General features: G+C 36.1%; 1 protein-coding gene across 6 annotated transcripts in view; it reads left to right on the top strand.

The window, feature by feature from the left end:
• GRM8 (glutamate metabotropic receptor 8) overlaps positions 1-16,286 on the top strand; it is a 323,188-nt gene that overhangs the window by 157,138 nt on the left and 149,764 nt on the right. The gene's annotated exons all lie outside the window — the stretch shown is intronic.

Raw genomic sequence — 16,286 nt, 5'->3', positions numbered from 1 at the left:
TAATGATGAAGTGTAAAGAGAGAAGGGCAAGAATTAAATGAAATCTACTTAGATTTGCTTCAATTAACCTCACAGACTGCTAATATTTGATTTCAATCTAACAAAAATTTCTGAAGTCCTCTTTTTTTATTTGTATGTATATGTTTGTGTGTGCCTATACAAGTAGATATATGTTTGTGTTTGTATGCATAAGCAGATAGAAATGTAACATGCAATGAAGTTGCTTGCTATATCATGTGTTAATGGGAAAAATCATAGCCTCAACTTCAAATCTGACATAAGAAGGCAGTTCCATTGAGATTTGTTCTGGATTTTGCCCATAGAATCCCTTGAAGGCATACATTATGGTCTTTGCACAGCAAAATGGGGTCCTTTAATAAAATATCAATGTAATGTGTCGCTTTCATAAAATCTCAACAAAAACGTTAATTATAAATCTTCTTCATGTACATCCCCACAGAAGGAGTCTTCCTCCTGTTTTGTATGGTTAGAATTCTAATTACTCTGCAAACCTAATCAGCCTTTAACTGCCTATAATGACTGACTGTGCTGCTAAAAATAAAGATGGAAGAGTTTCCAAAAGTTTAGAGACCTGTGTCACTTAGCCTAATTTCAATTTACTCTATCAAAATGAGCTGTTTGCTTCACTGAAAAAAAATCACGGTGCAGTATAATAGAAACCATGGAAACCTAGGAACTTTGCAAGGACAGTATTTAATTATTTTCTTAACTAACCTCTTTGAAATTACAATTTTCTCTAAAAGTATTAATACAAAGAAGTAAATTTACTCGTGTGTATGCAGTCACATTCTGAAAAATTTATAGGACAAATTGAAAACCAGAATGTGAATCTTTTAGAAGTAAAATGACTTGCTACTTAGTTTGAATAATGGTTCCTTTACCATCAAATCACTCCTAAAGTAGTTTTTTTTCTTGATGAGACCTACAGAAAATTAAGAAAACTGGCATAGGTGCAGTTGAGATACATGCATTAAGCACAATTCTCAAAAGGCACTAAGGCTCAGGAGGGACTCTAAAAGAATACACAGAAATAGCTGTTGCTCTTCCTCTTTGTGATTTATGAGTTGTGACTGGGATGTTTAGGCATAAGATTTAGAAAGGGCAATTCTTATTATTTTTGTTCTTTTGCTGTTGCTTGCCATTTTCTTGATTTCCATTTGAAAAGTATCTGCTGAACAAATCACAAAATAATTTTTGACATTTTATTTATATTTCTGAAATGTCTGTTTCTGTTTTGTGTAAGTACAGTAATTGCACATAAAAATCACAGTAGTCAGATTTGCAGCATTAGCAGGAGCCAAGTTGACCGTTGAATCTTTGTTACCCATCACACCAGTTGGACCCAAAAGACTTTGAGGGAATATGGAGTGACTTGCAACATAAACTGTTATGCAAAAGTTCCCACAAAACTGTCTTTTCTCTATTAGTTAGTACTTGATTTACAGGATATAAGCAATCAAATAAAAAATATGAGAACAAGGGCAAAGCAAACGGTTTATCTTTCTATTGTGATCTCTTTACTGATTAATTACTGATTAATTATGTTTGATATTAAAATATATTTGAACTTATTTTGATGTTAGATACCACCAATACCAGAAGTAAAACTATATTTTTAATAATTATATGAATTTTATAATACAATTTCTAAGGGTAAACTAAGTTATTTTATCATTTCATCAAGTAGCAATGGAAATACCTAGGATTACTTTTATATCATGAACATTTTGGATACATTGAATAATTATTCACTCATGAAATGTCCCTGATTTATAAGTAATTGCTCATCTTTTGTGGAAGGAAGTTCAGACTGGTCACCTGTAAACAGATGTAGATGCTTTTAAATCTACCAACTAGAGTTTTATTGCACAAGGAGTCCTTGCAAAATCAATGGGACAGACACAATGAACTTTAGTATAATTCATTGTAGGAAAGGAGGTCAGAATTTGTCTTTCAATGGTCAAATGTAGCGATTAAATGTACCAATTATAGTTCAGTATTTCCAGAATGTTATTTGTATCCAATATTTGAGGTAGGTGTTTTTGTATGAAGGGTTCTTATGAAAGGTCGGGTAGAAACACAAGTGTCCTTAATTTGTGTTAAAATCAGGGTACAGGGGAGAAAAGGTACATTTGTTGTACTGAGCTTACATGGCTTTAACTGCGTGACCAGGCATAATGATTTGGACTCTGGACTAACGCATGTTTAGGGCTTGCAGGCTTGCACTTGGATGGAGCTCATGAGAAAGGATTTACTTAATTCTCCGACTTCTGGCAGGCCACCTCCATATGTCTCAGTAAACTGCTTAGACTGGTGTGACTTACCCTGTGAGGATGCCCATCTCTCTTTACGGATTGCAAATAGACCCAGATGACTAAATTGGATCAGGTGTTCCACTTTTAGATTGCTCAAACCAAGTGAAATGGCTCCCATTCCATGCACTGATCATCACCTTCTCAACAAAGCAATCTTCCTTCCCAGTTCCTGTAAGATCCCAGTGATAATTTTAATATTTGTTTATATTAATTATGATTGTATTACTTAAATGTTTAGAGATAATTTAGCATTCTTACAGGTACTTTCACACATAGAAACAGAAGGGCAGTCAATACATGACAGCCCTCTGTACACAAATAATCAGAAAATATTCCTCAGATCTGAGTATGTGACCATTTGCTTATTGATAATATCACAGATTTTGAGGATGTAATATCCTGTGGAATTATGCAAAAATATTTTAAAATGACTTGTAGTAAAAGATTTATATTTCTGTTTTACATTTAGATTTTGTTTAAAAATTAAATATTTAATTATTCTGGCTGAAATCCTTTTATACTATGAAGAGATGATACCAGGAGACAGAGAAATTAAAGTTTTAAAATCTTTGATGAATCTACATAATATTTGTGATCTGTCACTCAGACAAACACAGCTGATGTTGTGATCTCACATACCCTATGGAAAATAAGTTACTTTCAGTTTATTAAAGCAATACCGTGGAATGAGGTGTTTTTCCTTTGGTGGTATCTTTGGTTGTATCAGTAGACAATGGGTGTTTAATGCTCTGGGGTTTTCTACTCTGACTTCAGTATTTACTGAAGTTTTGGCAGCCAAGAATGGTCTTGTTTGACTTGTTACTGTGTTAAAATGTAAAATAGTGAAAGGGAAAGTCTATGCAGTACATACATTCCACCTGACCCCACAAAATAAGAAGATCCAAATGCCTTCAAAAACTCTTCAGTCATGGGGCAGATGGTGTGCTGAGGTCATGCTGTTCAGGGTCCCCTTGCTTCCAATCTGTTCTTTACTTTTCCATGTGCTTGAATATAATATATTTGGGCCAGAGATTGCATTTTTCAGATTTTGTTTTTGAACAGTCTTTTCCTTTTCTATTCTTTCAAACAAAGAAGAAAAATGAGGGGGCATTTGCATGTCAGAAACCTGTTTGTAGGAGTCCAGTGGAATTTAAGTGCCACTTAAGCATTGCTTGCCTCAGAAAATAAGGGCACTTTTTCACTCAGTGCTAGATTCTGACAATTGGTAGACTTTTTCCTGAGCCATACTCTAGAAAGAACAGTTCTTCAAAGACTCTCAGGTAGATCAACAATTATTCCCTCATCTTGAAATGAACAAATAGTTTCCAGCAACAGAAGCACTTCAAGGTAACTTTTTAAATTGACTGTGGCTTTTGAAACTACAGCAAAAAAGGAACAAATTCATTTTATGCCTTTTAAATTTTGAAAAATTGACCAGAGCTCTAAAAGTGGTAGTTTTAAGAGCATTGTAAGTGCTGGGTTAGAGAGCAATAGGATAATCTCTGCAATTTGCAGAACTGCCGTGAAGAATATGTTGGAATCACAGAATTGTTATGGTTGGAAAAGATCACCAAGATCTTTGAGTCCAACCTTTGACCAAACACCACCATGTCCAGTTGTTTCAATTTCAGAAATGACATTTTATATTACATGTAAAATCTGAAATTTTTTAAGGTCACTTCCCATTTTAACTGAAATGTTTTTACCCATTCCACTGTGAAATTATCTTACATGTAGTTTATGATGATAATAAAGGAGACAGGGTTTGAAACACCAGACCAAAGATTTTGCAACTTAGTTTCATAGGATAAAATACAAAGGATATATAGCGGCCAGATCTTCAATGCTGTACATGAGTGTTGCTTTATTGACATGAAGAGTTATGAGATTTGAGAGGATATGGACCCCCAAATGAGAGTAATAACGTGATTCTTTGTGGACTCAAAGCGGTCAGTAATCAAAGGCTGAGTAGGATAAGAAAAGCTTTAAAGGAATGATCAGAAGGAAAGCTACATTGCTTTTCACTTCAGAAGCCAAGAGTTAGATCTTATGAGTAGGGTGAAAATAAGCAGAGTTTTGTAGTGAAGTTGAACAGAACCTTGAAATTGAGACAAGGAGTTTGAACATCCTATGAAAAGGGTAACCAAACAAGAATTTGATCTCAGCAATACTAAATTCTGAAATTTTCTAGTATCAGTGAATGCAAAATTGTTTGTGAGAGCAGACGGCAGTGCATATTACTCTTTGAAATCTCTTTTGGTCTGCTGTTATGTGATTCTGTTTTCCACAGTGTATATACATATATATATATATTTATTTTTTTCTCATTTAACATGAATCAGTCTTCTGAAAAAAAGAATTTAAACTATTTGTAACCTCCTTCACTGTAGTATTGAATCATGTTGGCTTTTGCTTTTTGAGCCTTTAACATCAATGCTTTATGTTTACTTCCAGTAATATATGTGACATTAAAAAAAGAAAGTGTGTTTTTAGAATGTGAATGCTGGTTTTACAACCTTCCTCACTTTTTTACAGTGCTCCTTAGATAATAATTTAAAAAAATCCTGTATTAATTATTTTCTTGGTTTATATATTTTTTTTTATTCAATTTAGAATAGTGTATCTGAGCGTATATTGGTTGTGATTACAAAGGTGATCTTTTTAAATCCTATCTCAAACTGGGTCTAGTGCATTCATCCACATAAAGACCAGCATCCTTTCTCTTCTTGGGCTTCTCTGTTCTTGTTGGTCATTTACAATATCTCTGGCTGATGCTTAATTATGATATTTACTTATCTGAAATGTGGCTATGTGAAATTTCAAATGATCATGTTTTCATGATGTTCAAGTCCTTAGTAAATCTTTTATAAACTATGTACATTTTGCTATGGCTCAGTTTATTGGTTCATTTATCAATAAGTTTATGAATATTTTTGTTTTGTTTTCCAAAGTAATTTTTTTAAAAGTTTTTAGTGGTAGTTTAAATTAATTCTTATTTCAGAGTGAGGAGTTAATTACATTATGATCAAGCATTTCAGGTGTAATTATGCATTCAAATAAATTGCTGTGCAATATTTAGAAATACAGCTCCGCTCATGCAAGGTAGGCTGTATGGGGGCCACTTAGCAATCTGTGCAGGACTGCACTGAACTCAGTAGCATTTCACAGCTGAAGGATCTTATGAATGATTATGACTACCTGAGGAGTGTCTTAAATATATTTTCTACTCATGTAGAAATGTTCCATAGCCAGTTCCACAAGGAAATAGTAATTTTAAGTGCTTGTACTTTGTGTTCTTATGATACCTCCCTAGAGAACAGGGAGTTATTTGAAAAAATGCGTTATTAATACTTTTCATTGGTCATATGTTTGTCAACTTCATATGTGATTGACTTTCTGATCAAATGATGATGATATAACCCTATTCCTTGGGTTTTGACATTCATACAGATCTACTCTCTTGAGCATTCAATTTTTAAATATTAACATGGTTAGCAGCATGCTTGTATATATGTCTCAGTATGCATTAATCTCCTGTATAAAATCTCCCTTCCCTTAATTCCACTGTCGTCCCTATCTGTATGCAGGTCTAGAGAGGATGCTTTTGGAGCAAAATCTTCTGCCTTTCCCAGCCCCCTCTCCTGTCTCTAATCTTTGTGTTACTGATCTTCAATCCACGTTAGAAAGTCTAAGTGAGAGGTGAAAGACTGAGGAAATTATTAAGACTAATAGCAGGCAGCCTGGAGTAAGGGAACCTGATGCTGTGGGAGCTGGGCCTTGGGGCCGGACCTCTTAGTGTTGGCAAGCGCTTTCAGGCCACAGGAGAACTGTTCCCTGTCCCCTCTCCCTCGTTCCTAGCCTTAGGTGAAGGGAAGCATTTACAATGACTGCTGTTACACATTAAGAACCTACTTTGGAAAATGGGAAAAAATGTTATAAGGGTCAAAACCTTTATTCTTAATTTATTATTCAGGAACTCCTCTTGAGAAGCAGAACTGCAAAGAAGATCAATCTTCTATTTTAAAAAGGATTTTGACATTTGCAATTGAAATTAAACCAATCCATTTTACAATTCAAAGCAAAAGAGAATTAAACTTTATCCCATTCCAATGAAAATACTATAATGTGTTTTCTAACATAGAAATCAAATGCATGTAAGAGTTTCAAACTGGTTCAGTTCTAAAATGCAACAGTTCCATTTTCAACATAGTCCTGGTTTTCTCTGCTTTTTTCCCTGCAAACCAAAATGTTGCAAAGTATTTTAGAAAGCATATTTATTGTGATGGAACTACATTCTATAGTGAAGTGTAACTCTGTAACAAAGCCTCCCTGTGAGTCTATAGCTTAAGATGACGACAAAAATGTATGATTTTGGACCCAGGAAAAAAAAAATGTTATCAGAGAAGAGTATAATATTTTATTGTGTACAGTACATGCATGAACAGTAAATATTTATATAGCACACAGTTGATGGAGACAATAATGACTGTGTGCATGAATGACATGCTGATTATGATGAATCACACAGATAAAAACATTGACAATGGTGTCTAGTAGTTTTCCATGTCTCTGGACATGGATTTATCCTTCTATGGGTCTATTTTTCAGAAGAAACTATCTAAATTAGACATTTCACCTCTTCCTCAAAATCAAAGATATGATTGTAGCAGTAGAGTGTCATGTGAGAGCTGGGTAAACTCACCACAAAGTTATGTGTTTCCTGAAACCCAGCTATGTCAATTCCTACAAGACAATGAAACTCTGTGAAGAATGCAAGTTTAATGCTCTTGTAGAACTATTTTATTTTAAACACTTCCAAAAATTGGAGCATTTATGCCTCCTCTTTTATGGCCTATTGTCCCTGGAAAAAAATAGGATGAAAACTTTAATGAATTACTGCACTTGTATCACAGGGATAGGTTATTCAGCTTTTTGAAAGACTAATTTTTGGCAATAGGATGACATCAGAAATGGAGTATATTTGGTTCCTGATGAGTTATTGTTCAAGAAAGATGTGATTTCCTTGGTTTATTTTTAATTCAAAGTACATTGGTAATTGTGGAAATCTCATCTTTAACACAAGCTTTCCTCGTTCAGAAGATTTCTTAATGTCCTCCCTTATTTGTGGGGACTATTGTGTCCAAAGATTCATAGAATAGTTAAGGCTGGAAAAGACCTCTAAGATCATCTAGTCCAACATTGCCATGTTCACCACTAAACCAGGTACATGTTCCTCTGACATTTATTAAAACCAAGCCCCTCTTTCTGATGGACAGACTTTTCTTGGCCATGTGTTAGAGCAGCTCTTTTTTCCTTTGCAGTATTCATGCCATACAACAGACAAATTCTTGGTTATTCATAAGTCACTGAAGGTAAGAATGCACTCAACTATGTGGACACAGATACCATTCCAGCTGTGAAATTTTGTGAGCTGGCAGGCTTTGGTGGAGGAGAAGCATCCAGTGACCGTGGAGAATGAACGGTTTTCATGGCTCAAAACAAAGCAAAATCTTAGTCAATCAGAGGATATTTTACTTTTTGTTAAGCCGTGTGCAAACTTTGAGATTTCTTGTTTCTGAAACGTGCATTGTGTTCATGCTGTGAGGTTTCACTGACAATTGGAATTGATAATTTAGGCACAGAAATGTTCCCACAATTAGCAACTGGTAATTCAAATATAGACAGATTGGTAATACCTTAGGCTGTGAGAACTATGCTATGCAAACAGAGGTCCATTGTCCATTCATACCTTGCAAAAAGGAGAGAGAAAGAAAAGAGATGAAATGTTACTTCTATCCTGCCCCAAATCATGTGTTGCTTACCTGCTTGATTGCTTATCTGTTGCATGCAGTGGTTTGTTAATTGTACTACCCTGTAGGTACAAAAATGCTGCTAGCGAGGATTTTCTTGTTATTTTCTAAGTCCGTGAGAGATTTTTCTCTCTCACAGAAGAGGTAGCAGGGAGTGTAAACAACCAAGCCACCTGCAACCTTGGAAAGTCTTGTTTATGGTATAGTAGAAAAATATTTTGACAATGGATGTTTCAGGATTTTAGCCAATCACCCCCAAGGGGTGGCTGGTCCTTTGTCCAATTAGACTATGAAGAAAAAAGTCTCTAAAAGAGTTTGTAAAATAATTAAATAAATCAATCTTGCTGCACAATTCCTGCCTGCTGGATCTTTTCTCCTCCTCCTCCCTATGGCTGTGGGACACGGTGATATACCGTAGGAACCAGGCCTGCGGTAATACTACCCCATAAAATTTTTTAGACCTGTAGATGCTGCCTGACCTGTCTTCCTCCACTTGTCTTGGGCTATGTCACTTACATAAATTGAGCTTAATAAGGTGATTCTGAAATTAATTTCCTCTTTTAAAGGTTAAATATTTTTAGTAGAACTCAATTGTGATGACGCTTAGAGAACTTGCATGGATATAGCAGCCTGAGCCTTGTGTGGTTGTGTATCACACCTCATACTTCCTAACATTGTGCTGGGAGGCTTTTAGCTTTGGGAAGTCGATCTATCTCTGGTTTTACCTTATTTGCAGCATGTTGCTTCATACTACTGCAAATCATTCTAATCACAAGGGGAAGGCATTAGTTTTCAAACTTGCCTTTTGTAGTTAAAAAAGCTCATTCAGAGAACTGAGGATGTGCAGTTCATCACTCATGTGCTGAACTTTTCCTTTGAGATGTGAGTGTTTGGGTACAACTCTGAAAGAATCTGGAATTCTGGCACCATAGCGCTCAAAGATATGTACCAGACAGAAATGCAGATAATTCTGATAATGAAGGAGGAACCCCAAAGAATATCAGAGTTTGATGCCTGAAGCAGAAATTGCTAATTTATCTCAACTGTGAAATATAGAGTTTTTGGGCCTAAGAACAGATGGGGAGAATTATATGCATTTCACTGTAAGAAAGGGAGAAAGAATTCTATTTTTTATATTGTCTGCTTATTTAATGGTTTGATTTCTTTGTTATTTTTATATCTTTTCTTCACCTTCTGCTTGCACCATAATCCATTCCTCCTCCTTTTCATTTAATTTGATCTGTCGAGTTTATTGAACTATGTCAAATCACTCTGTAGAAGCAACTTTTGGATTAGCCCATTTGTTAGGTCTTAGAATATAATAATTAGGTACATTCAGGTAGGCTTCAAAAGGAACAGATAGCATGAGTTTTCACAGCAACTATTCAGTGTGACAGTCCTATGAGTATGAATTGTTTTGACTTTTCTCACTTACAGATGCCAGTAGTCTTTTGTGGCAACTGATCCCCAGTTGAGAGTCATTCTCCTGTACAGCTTGAATGCATGATTTGTTTCCATTAACACTGTCAGGGTGTTTAAAATCGACTTGCAATTTTGTTTCACCTACATGGTGACTCAGTGGTAGAATGTATTAATAAAAGTTTAGAAATGATAATGGTGTTTACCCTTGAATTTAAAAGACTTTGAGGATGTACCTTAATAGTGTCACAGAACTGGTGCAGGTTCACACAGGAATAGATTTATTTCTTATGCTCTGCTAAATTTCCTGTGGAATGCTGAGTGCATTAGGATCCATGGTAACCGAGCCTGCTGCAGCGCTGTATTACTGCGCTGTTGATAATGCAAGTTCATCTAATTAGCACCAAATGTCAGGGTACTAAGAGGAGCAGGTGGCACCATTTGTATCTGAAGTAAATACAAACACAGTATTTATGTGCAAAACCAGGGAAAATAAAGCCTTTTATAGTGTCTATTATAGATGGTTTGTGTGATTAATAAGGTCTGAGAGAGAAAAGATAATTATAAACTGTGACCCATGAATGGTACTGATAATTTCAAGTCCAGGTTGAACCAAATGCTACTGATAGGAAATATTTTGGTCTTGAGACCTTAAAGAAATAAGATGTATACTTTAAGATTACAGACTGTAATATTTCGCATTTGTGAGGTCCAATGTTCATTCTCGATTCATGTTCTGTTCTAAAAGTTGTTAGGAATAATGAAAATTGTGAATAAAAAGAAGGTGGAGAATTTTAATAACCTTTATTTTCATGAAAGATTAGAGACTGTGAGCAAGACCTCCTATACAGTGTCTTTAGGTGGACTTTAAGGACCTAAACATCTGTGGGACTGGTAATGTACATAAAAACTGTGAATAGGTCTGAAGTGAAAGGAAACTGCTATTGATCTGCCTAGATGCCTTTATAGACATAAAGAAAGACAAATGCCTCCAGAAATCTAACAAAAATCATTGTCTTGACTCTGTTGTCAAACAAGGAATTCATGTTCAGGACAGATGCAACTTATGGGCTCCACTAAAAGCCCAAGTGTAACCCATAAAAACTTAAGTGTAATCCATGTTTATGCCACAAAGTCTTGCAAGGCCAGGAGCAGGAATGGGACTGAAGATGTACTTCTATCTCAAAAATACTGTTTCTCCCTTATCAGGCGTCAGGTTTTGTCAGGAACAAAAGTAGTCCAGGATACTGTGACCTCTTGTGTCTCATACCTGATCCTATCATAGACAACTTGGTGTCCAGGGTGGGACCCCTGTGGGTGGGACCTTCCCCTGGTGCAGCCAGAATGCCAGACTCCAGCACAGATCTAAACTGGTGCTTGGGCACCACTTTTATAGCTTCATGGAAATTTAGAAGGTAAATAACTGAAAGGTGTGAGGGCTTTTACATGGCTGATCCACCCTTTGCAAATTTCACCTACGATGACTACATTGTCAACCTGATTGCAAACACTAAACTTCATTTTTATGCCATATCAGTCTAAGTAATCATCTCATACACTAATATTCACTAAAATGGAAGATACCATCTATATTAAAATTTTGAGCTTTTTCTGAAATAGCTCAGTAAATCTGGCAACTGATACATAAATAAGATTTGCAATTCCATCTATACTAAAAAAATACTGTGCTTTTTTCCATATTAAAATTTAATTAAAAATGTGTGCTATTAACACATTATTAAATGTATTTTATTCCCTTCCATTTACTAATTAGATGTTAAGTCTTCCTTTTCTTTTCCTTTTTCTTTTTTCCATTAAAGGCAATTTGATGTCGAGAGAGAAAAGAAAAGGAAAATGTGATGAATGCTTTAATGTATTTTGTGAAAGCCCCAGAACCTGAAACATAATAATTTTAAGAGGGTGAACTTTTAAGGAGAGATAATTAAGTAAAATTAGTATCTAGCAGGTTTGGAAGTACAGAACATATTGTACAGAGAAAAAGATAAATAAACTTCCAGAAGAAAAAAACACCCAAACATATCCAGAAAAGATTAAGAGGCTAAGGTAAGTAATAAAGAAAGAATATGAAAAGCTACCTTTCCAAAAATAATAACATACTTCTCCTTGCAGCTATAAAGGAGAGCCAAAGAGCTTAAGGGGAAAAATGTAACTGGGCTTAAAAAAGCAAGTAAAGCTATTTTTTAATGTTAAAAGTTCTCACCATGAAACAAAAATTTCAATTCAAAGCAGTTGCAGAAAACCGTCATATCCTTAAAAATAATATCCAGAAAGCTAATCTTCAGTACAAAATATCAATTGGTTTAAGAGGAAAATAAATACAGCTAATTTTTTTACAGTGGCATAGCACATTCTGATCATGTTGTCTTCCTCTTCTCCTTTGCAGGGTAGCTGGCAGTAATGTATGACTTGTTCTTGGACTGCTTGGTGCAGTTAGGGAGACAACAATGTTGTAGGTCAGTCTTTGTTGTCTTTTTCCTACTTTGGAAAAACCTAAAAAGCCTGATGCTGGTTGAAATTTCTCATGGCATCTCCAGTTTGTTGATACAAGCAGTCCTTCAAGTGACAGCCCCCATCTTCCCCAGTACCTTCATAAGTTTCTGAGTCCAGAGAAACCCAATTCTTTAAGAGTGAAGATACCAGTGACTGACAGCACTGTGCCTCCTTGTGAAGGAGTATTTCCTGGCGCTTGCAATACAAGGCACTTCTATTTGCACAAAGTAAATGAGGTTCTTATGTCCTTTCAAAGAGAAGCCTCTGTTCGTACTGGAGTCCAAATCTGAGGCTGCCCAAAGTCATTCTCTTGCTACAGAGAGTGTTAAAAGACAGTGCTCTTCTTACCTCAGAGAAACAGCGATTTCCAACTTGGTTTGCCTTACAGCGTCCTTGGAAACTTACAGAGAACAAGTGACTGCTCTTTGGACAAGATTGCTGCTGTAGCTGGGATCTGTAGTCAGTCTTAATGTAAATGTCCCCTCCCTCCAGCCCTGAAGAAGTCAATGACATGTTGATTTTCAAAATAATAAGTATGATAAGTTGTCATGCAACTGTGTGCTAATTGCACACGGGCCAGATAAGTCACTGGAAATAACTGTGATAAATACCCTCTCCCACTCATTTTACTGTATGTGTACATGAAGGAATGTGGCTGAGCAGCAGGCAGGAAGGCTGCCTGTCAGCAGTGCTCACACTGCTACAGCACCAGTATCATGGTACAAGCAAGAAAATGCTTTTTTTTTTTTTTTCCTGGGGACAACTGAACATGGTTATGGGGGAGAGTGAGATAGGACAGACGGGGAGTGATAAATGTCATAAGTGGGGATGCTCCTGCACAAGTACAGGCTGAGAAACTCCTGAGGGGAGCATGGAGCTGGCAGAAATATACAGACGGGCTTGCAGAAGCTTCCTTGAAGGAAAGGGGAACCTGATGGGGACCCTGAGAAGACCACAGCAAATTTGTTGCAGTCCAGGAAGCTGATAAAAATTTTTGACCTAGAAAACAAGAATGGAAGTACCTACTCTGTGGGGTACAGTGAATAAGGGAAAGATTTGTTTGCAAACCCTTTTATTTTACTCTGTCTCACCATATTATACTTAACTGGACATGGAAAAGTCACTTGTTTTAGTGTGTGCTTTAATAAATCATTGATGCCACAAGCTATTTTCGTGTCTTTAGTCTGGTCACTTTTAAGGGAAGAGTACAGTGGTTCCAACTTCAGAGTTATGGCCAGCTGAGAGCCTGTCACAATAATTTTTCAGTCACTCTCTCTCCTGTCCTGCTCACTTGCACAAGGGCAAAAAGCAATGGCTTTGCAGAACCTATTAGCTTTTTCTGCACTGCTTTAGTACACTGCCTAAAGAAATAAAAGGAACTCTTTATGACTCTCAGTATTTATTTGGGTTTTACTGTGCAGAAATATAACCATCAGGCTTTTATATGGATAGGAATAAACTTAACTGCATGCAAAGTCACATAAAGAGATCTTAGCAGGAATGTAGAAATGTTTAGAAATTCTCATTGATATGTGTCTTTTCTTTGAATTAGATAAATGCAGACTGAATATTGAAAATGACTAAACTGTAAAAGATAATGGCTACTTTTTAGTGTCAGAGGAAATCACTGATCTGTCATCCCTGTGAAAAATCTACGAATGTGGTTTAGATCACAGATCCATCAAATTATTCAAAAGCAAATTACTTTATAAAAAAAAAACTTAGCAACTCCTGAAATCTAACTTGAGGGCCTACAATGTTCACAAAATTTGAGGAAGAGAAGAAAATGTTGGGTCCCAAATCTGTCATTTGTGCTGAGCATTTCTTGTGCAGACTCTTTGAAGATTCAAATGTATGAATCTAATAGCAGGCATGTCACTTGGTCCTACGATGCTGAAAATGATCCTTCCTGCAAAGAAGTCTGAAATAGGCAGTATGTTCAAACTTATGTACTAGATAGAAAAATTCAAAGTTTAGAAAGAGGGAGCAGAAGCCTCCTCATCCATAGTGCAAGGGAGAGAAGTGCCACGGGATGTTTATAAAAAGGTTCTTCCCCCAGAGGTGGCTGGGCACTGGAACAGCTGCCCTGGGAAGTGGTCACAGCACCAGCCCTGTCTGAGCTCAGTGCTCTCAGGCACATGGTGTAATTCCTGGGGATGGTCCTGTGCAGGACTAGGATCTGGGCTCCATGGTCCTTGTGGGTCCCTTTCAACTCAGCATGTTCTGTGATTCTGAGAAATCAGCATTTTTATAATCCATCTCCAAAGGGAAGCACGAGAGAAATTGAGATTGGAACTCTGTTCAGTACAGCTAACTGTATTGAAATACTAAGTGCCTAGCAAATTAGTCTCTAAAAAAATGCCACAGTTCTTTAATGGCAATGGTATTTGCATTTGAAGGTCCTGTGACTATAATTTAGATATCTATATTTGGGAATCAGTTTTTACACCTGAGATCCTGGAATCAAACAGCCCTTTTCCCTTGCAAAGAATGTAAGTAGCTTAGATGGCACTTGTAGAAGGGTTGGTTCATGTAAGCTGAGGGTAGCAATTGGGTACTCAATATAGACTGAGATTTCACCAAGCCATTTTCGTCACAACTATTTTTTTATATAAATATTGACTGCTTGTCCTGCTGATGAAAAAAACCAAACAAGTGAACAAGTGGGTTGAAAGACAAAGAAAGGAGAGTATCTCTGATGAAAGATGGTTTTCTTAGAGAAGGGTCTGTTCTGAGCAGATCTGGGCTGAAGGCAGCAGATTTGCAGGCTTGACTTCCTCAATAAGACACTAAAGTTGTACAGTGGTCAAAGATGGAGAGCCAAGGGAAGCAGAATTTCAGGAGAAGGTGGTAGAATTGTTCCAAAGTCTCATCACTGAGATAGATGCACCAGTTAATAACTAGGAGCAAAACAGAGTCAGCTGACTGTTAAGTCCTAAGAATATTTTACATATTTTGTATTTACCATTTTAAAAATTATATTTCCTATTCTTAATGAATTATCCAACATTTTCCTTTGCTAAATGAAAACTTAACCATAACTAGTTGTAGAAGTTATTTAGCACTCAGACCTCTCCTGCTTAAGGAGCAGCACAAGTTTAAGAGTGCCACAGTGTGTATGCTTGCTCTGCTTGTGGTTTCTGAAGGATCTCAGGAGCTGGCAATTATTTTCTTAGAAAGCTGTGGGAGTCAGTTTGAAGTCTAATAATGCCAGTGGAGAGGAATTGCCCTGAGTGGGTCAGTATAAACAGCACACGGAGGAACACAATTTCTGATCCAGGGATTAAATCACAGGCATCAAACATTTCTTTCAATACATCGATATCTGTGTCATCCCTGTCATGTCACATACAGAAGGTGACAATACAAAAGAGGTGAGGTATGGATGGTAGGACAGCTGGAAGCAATAGACGCATTTAACACTTAAGCAGGTACTGGCAAACACTATGTACCTGTCTTCTGGAGGAAAACTGGAAAATTTTAAAAAAATGTAAAGATTTTAAAGCATTTTAGAGTAGGTTTTGTGTTTTCTAAATAGACCAAGAAATTATTGATTTTAAAATCCATGGCAAAGAGAAATCTCAAAAGAAACAAATAAAACTAGGAAATGAAAACAAAGTTGGTTTTTTTAAATATTTAGTTAGTTCAACTAAAAGGACAGGAAGAAAACAGAACACTCTCTTCAGTTTTTGTAGAGGGTACCTAAGGTAGGAATCCAGTTAAACTCTTGCAGAAGATGATTCAAATATCTGATGGCTTAAAGACTAAAGTAGGTAATGTAAACAGTAATTAAAGAAGTATTGTAACATAACATATATAATGTACTATAGAATAGTGATTATCTCCTTTGCATATATATTGGTATGACAACTTTGTCCTAAAGGGCTTCAGTTAAAAAGCACTTTTTTACTTTCACCTATTTTCTATAAATAGTTACTGCCACATGGGTACAGAGTACCATATTTACATAGGATGACTTTTTAAAGTGCCACCGCAGAAGACCAGTCATTTGTGCCAAGGCTTTTTTTTCTTATTCTGTCTCCAGAATATTATGTTCTTATTTTATTATTAAGTTCTGTTATTATTCTCTTTTTTATTACGTTCTTATTCTGTTTTATTAATGTTAGTTGCCTAACCGTGTGCTTAAAGGGCATATGAAGAATTAATTTTCATACACTTTTTATCTGCCTATGGGTTACTGTAATCTTCC

Source organism: Corvus hawaiiensis, chromosome 4 (assembly GCF_020740725.1).
Source record: "Corvus hawaiiensis isolate bCorHaw1 chromosome 4, bCorHaw1.pri.cur, whole genome shotgun sequence".
NCBI classification, from domain to species: Eukaryota; Metazoa; Chordata; class Aves; order Passeriformes; family Corvidae; genus Corvus; species Corvus hawaiiensis.
This window is presented reverse-complemented; position numbering and strand designations above follow the sequence as displayed.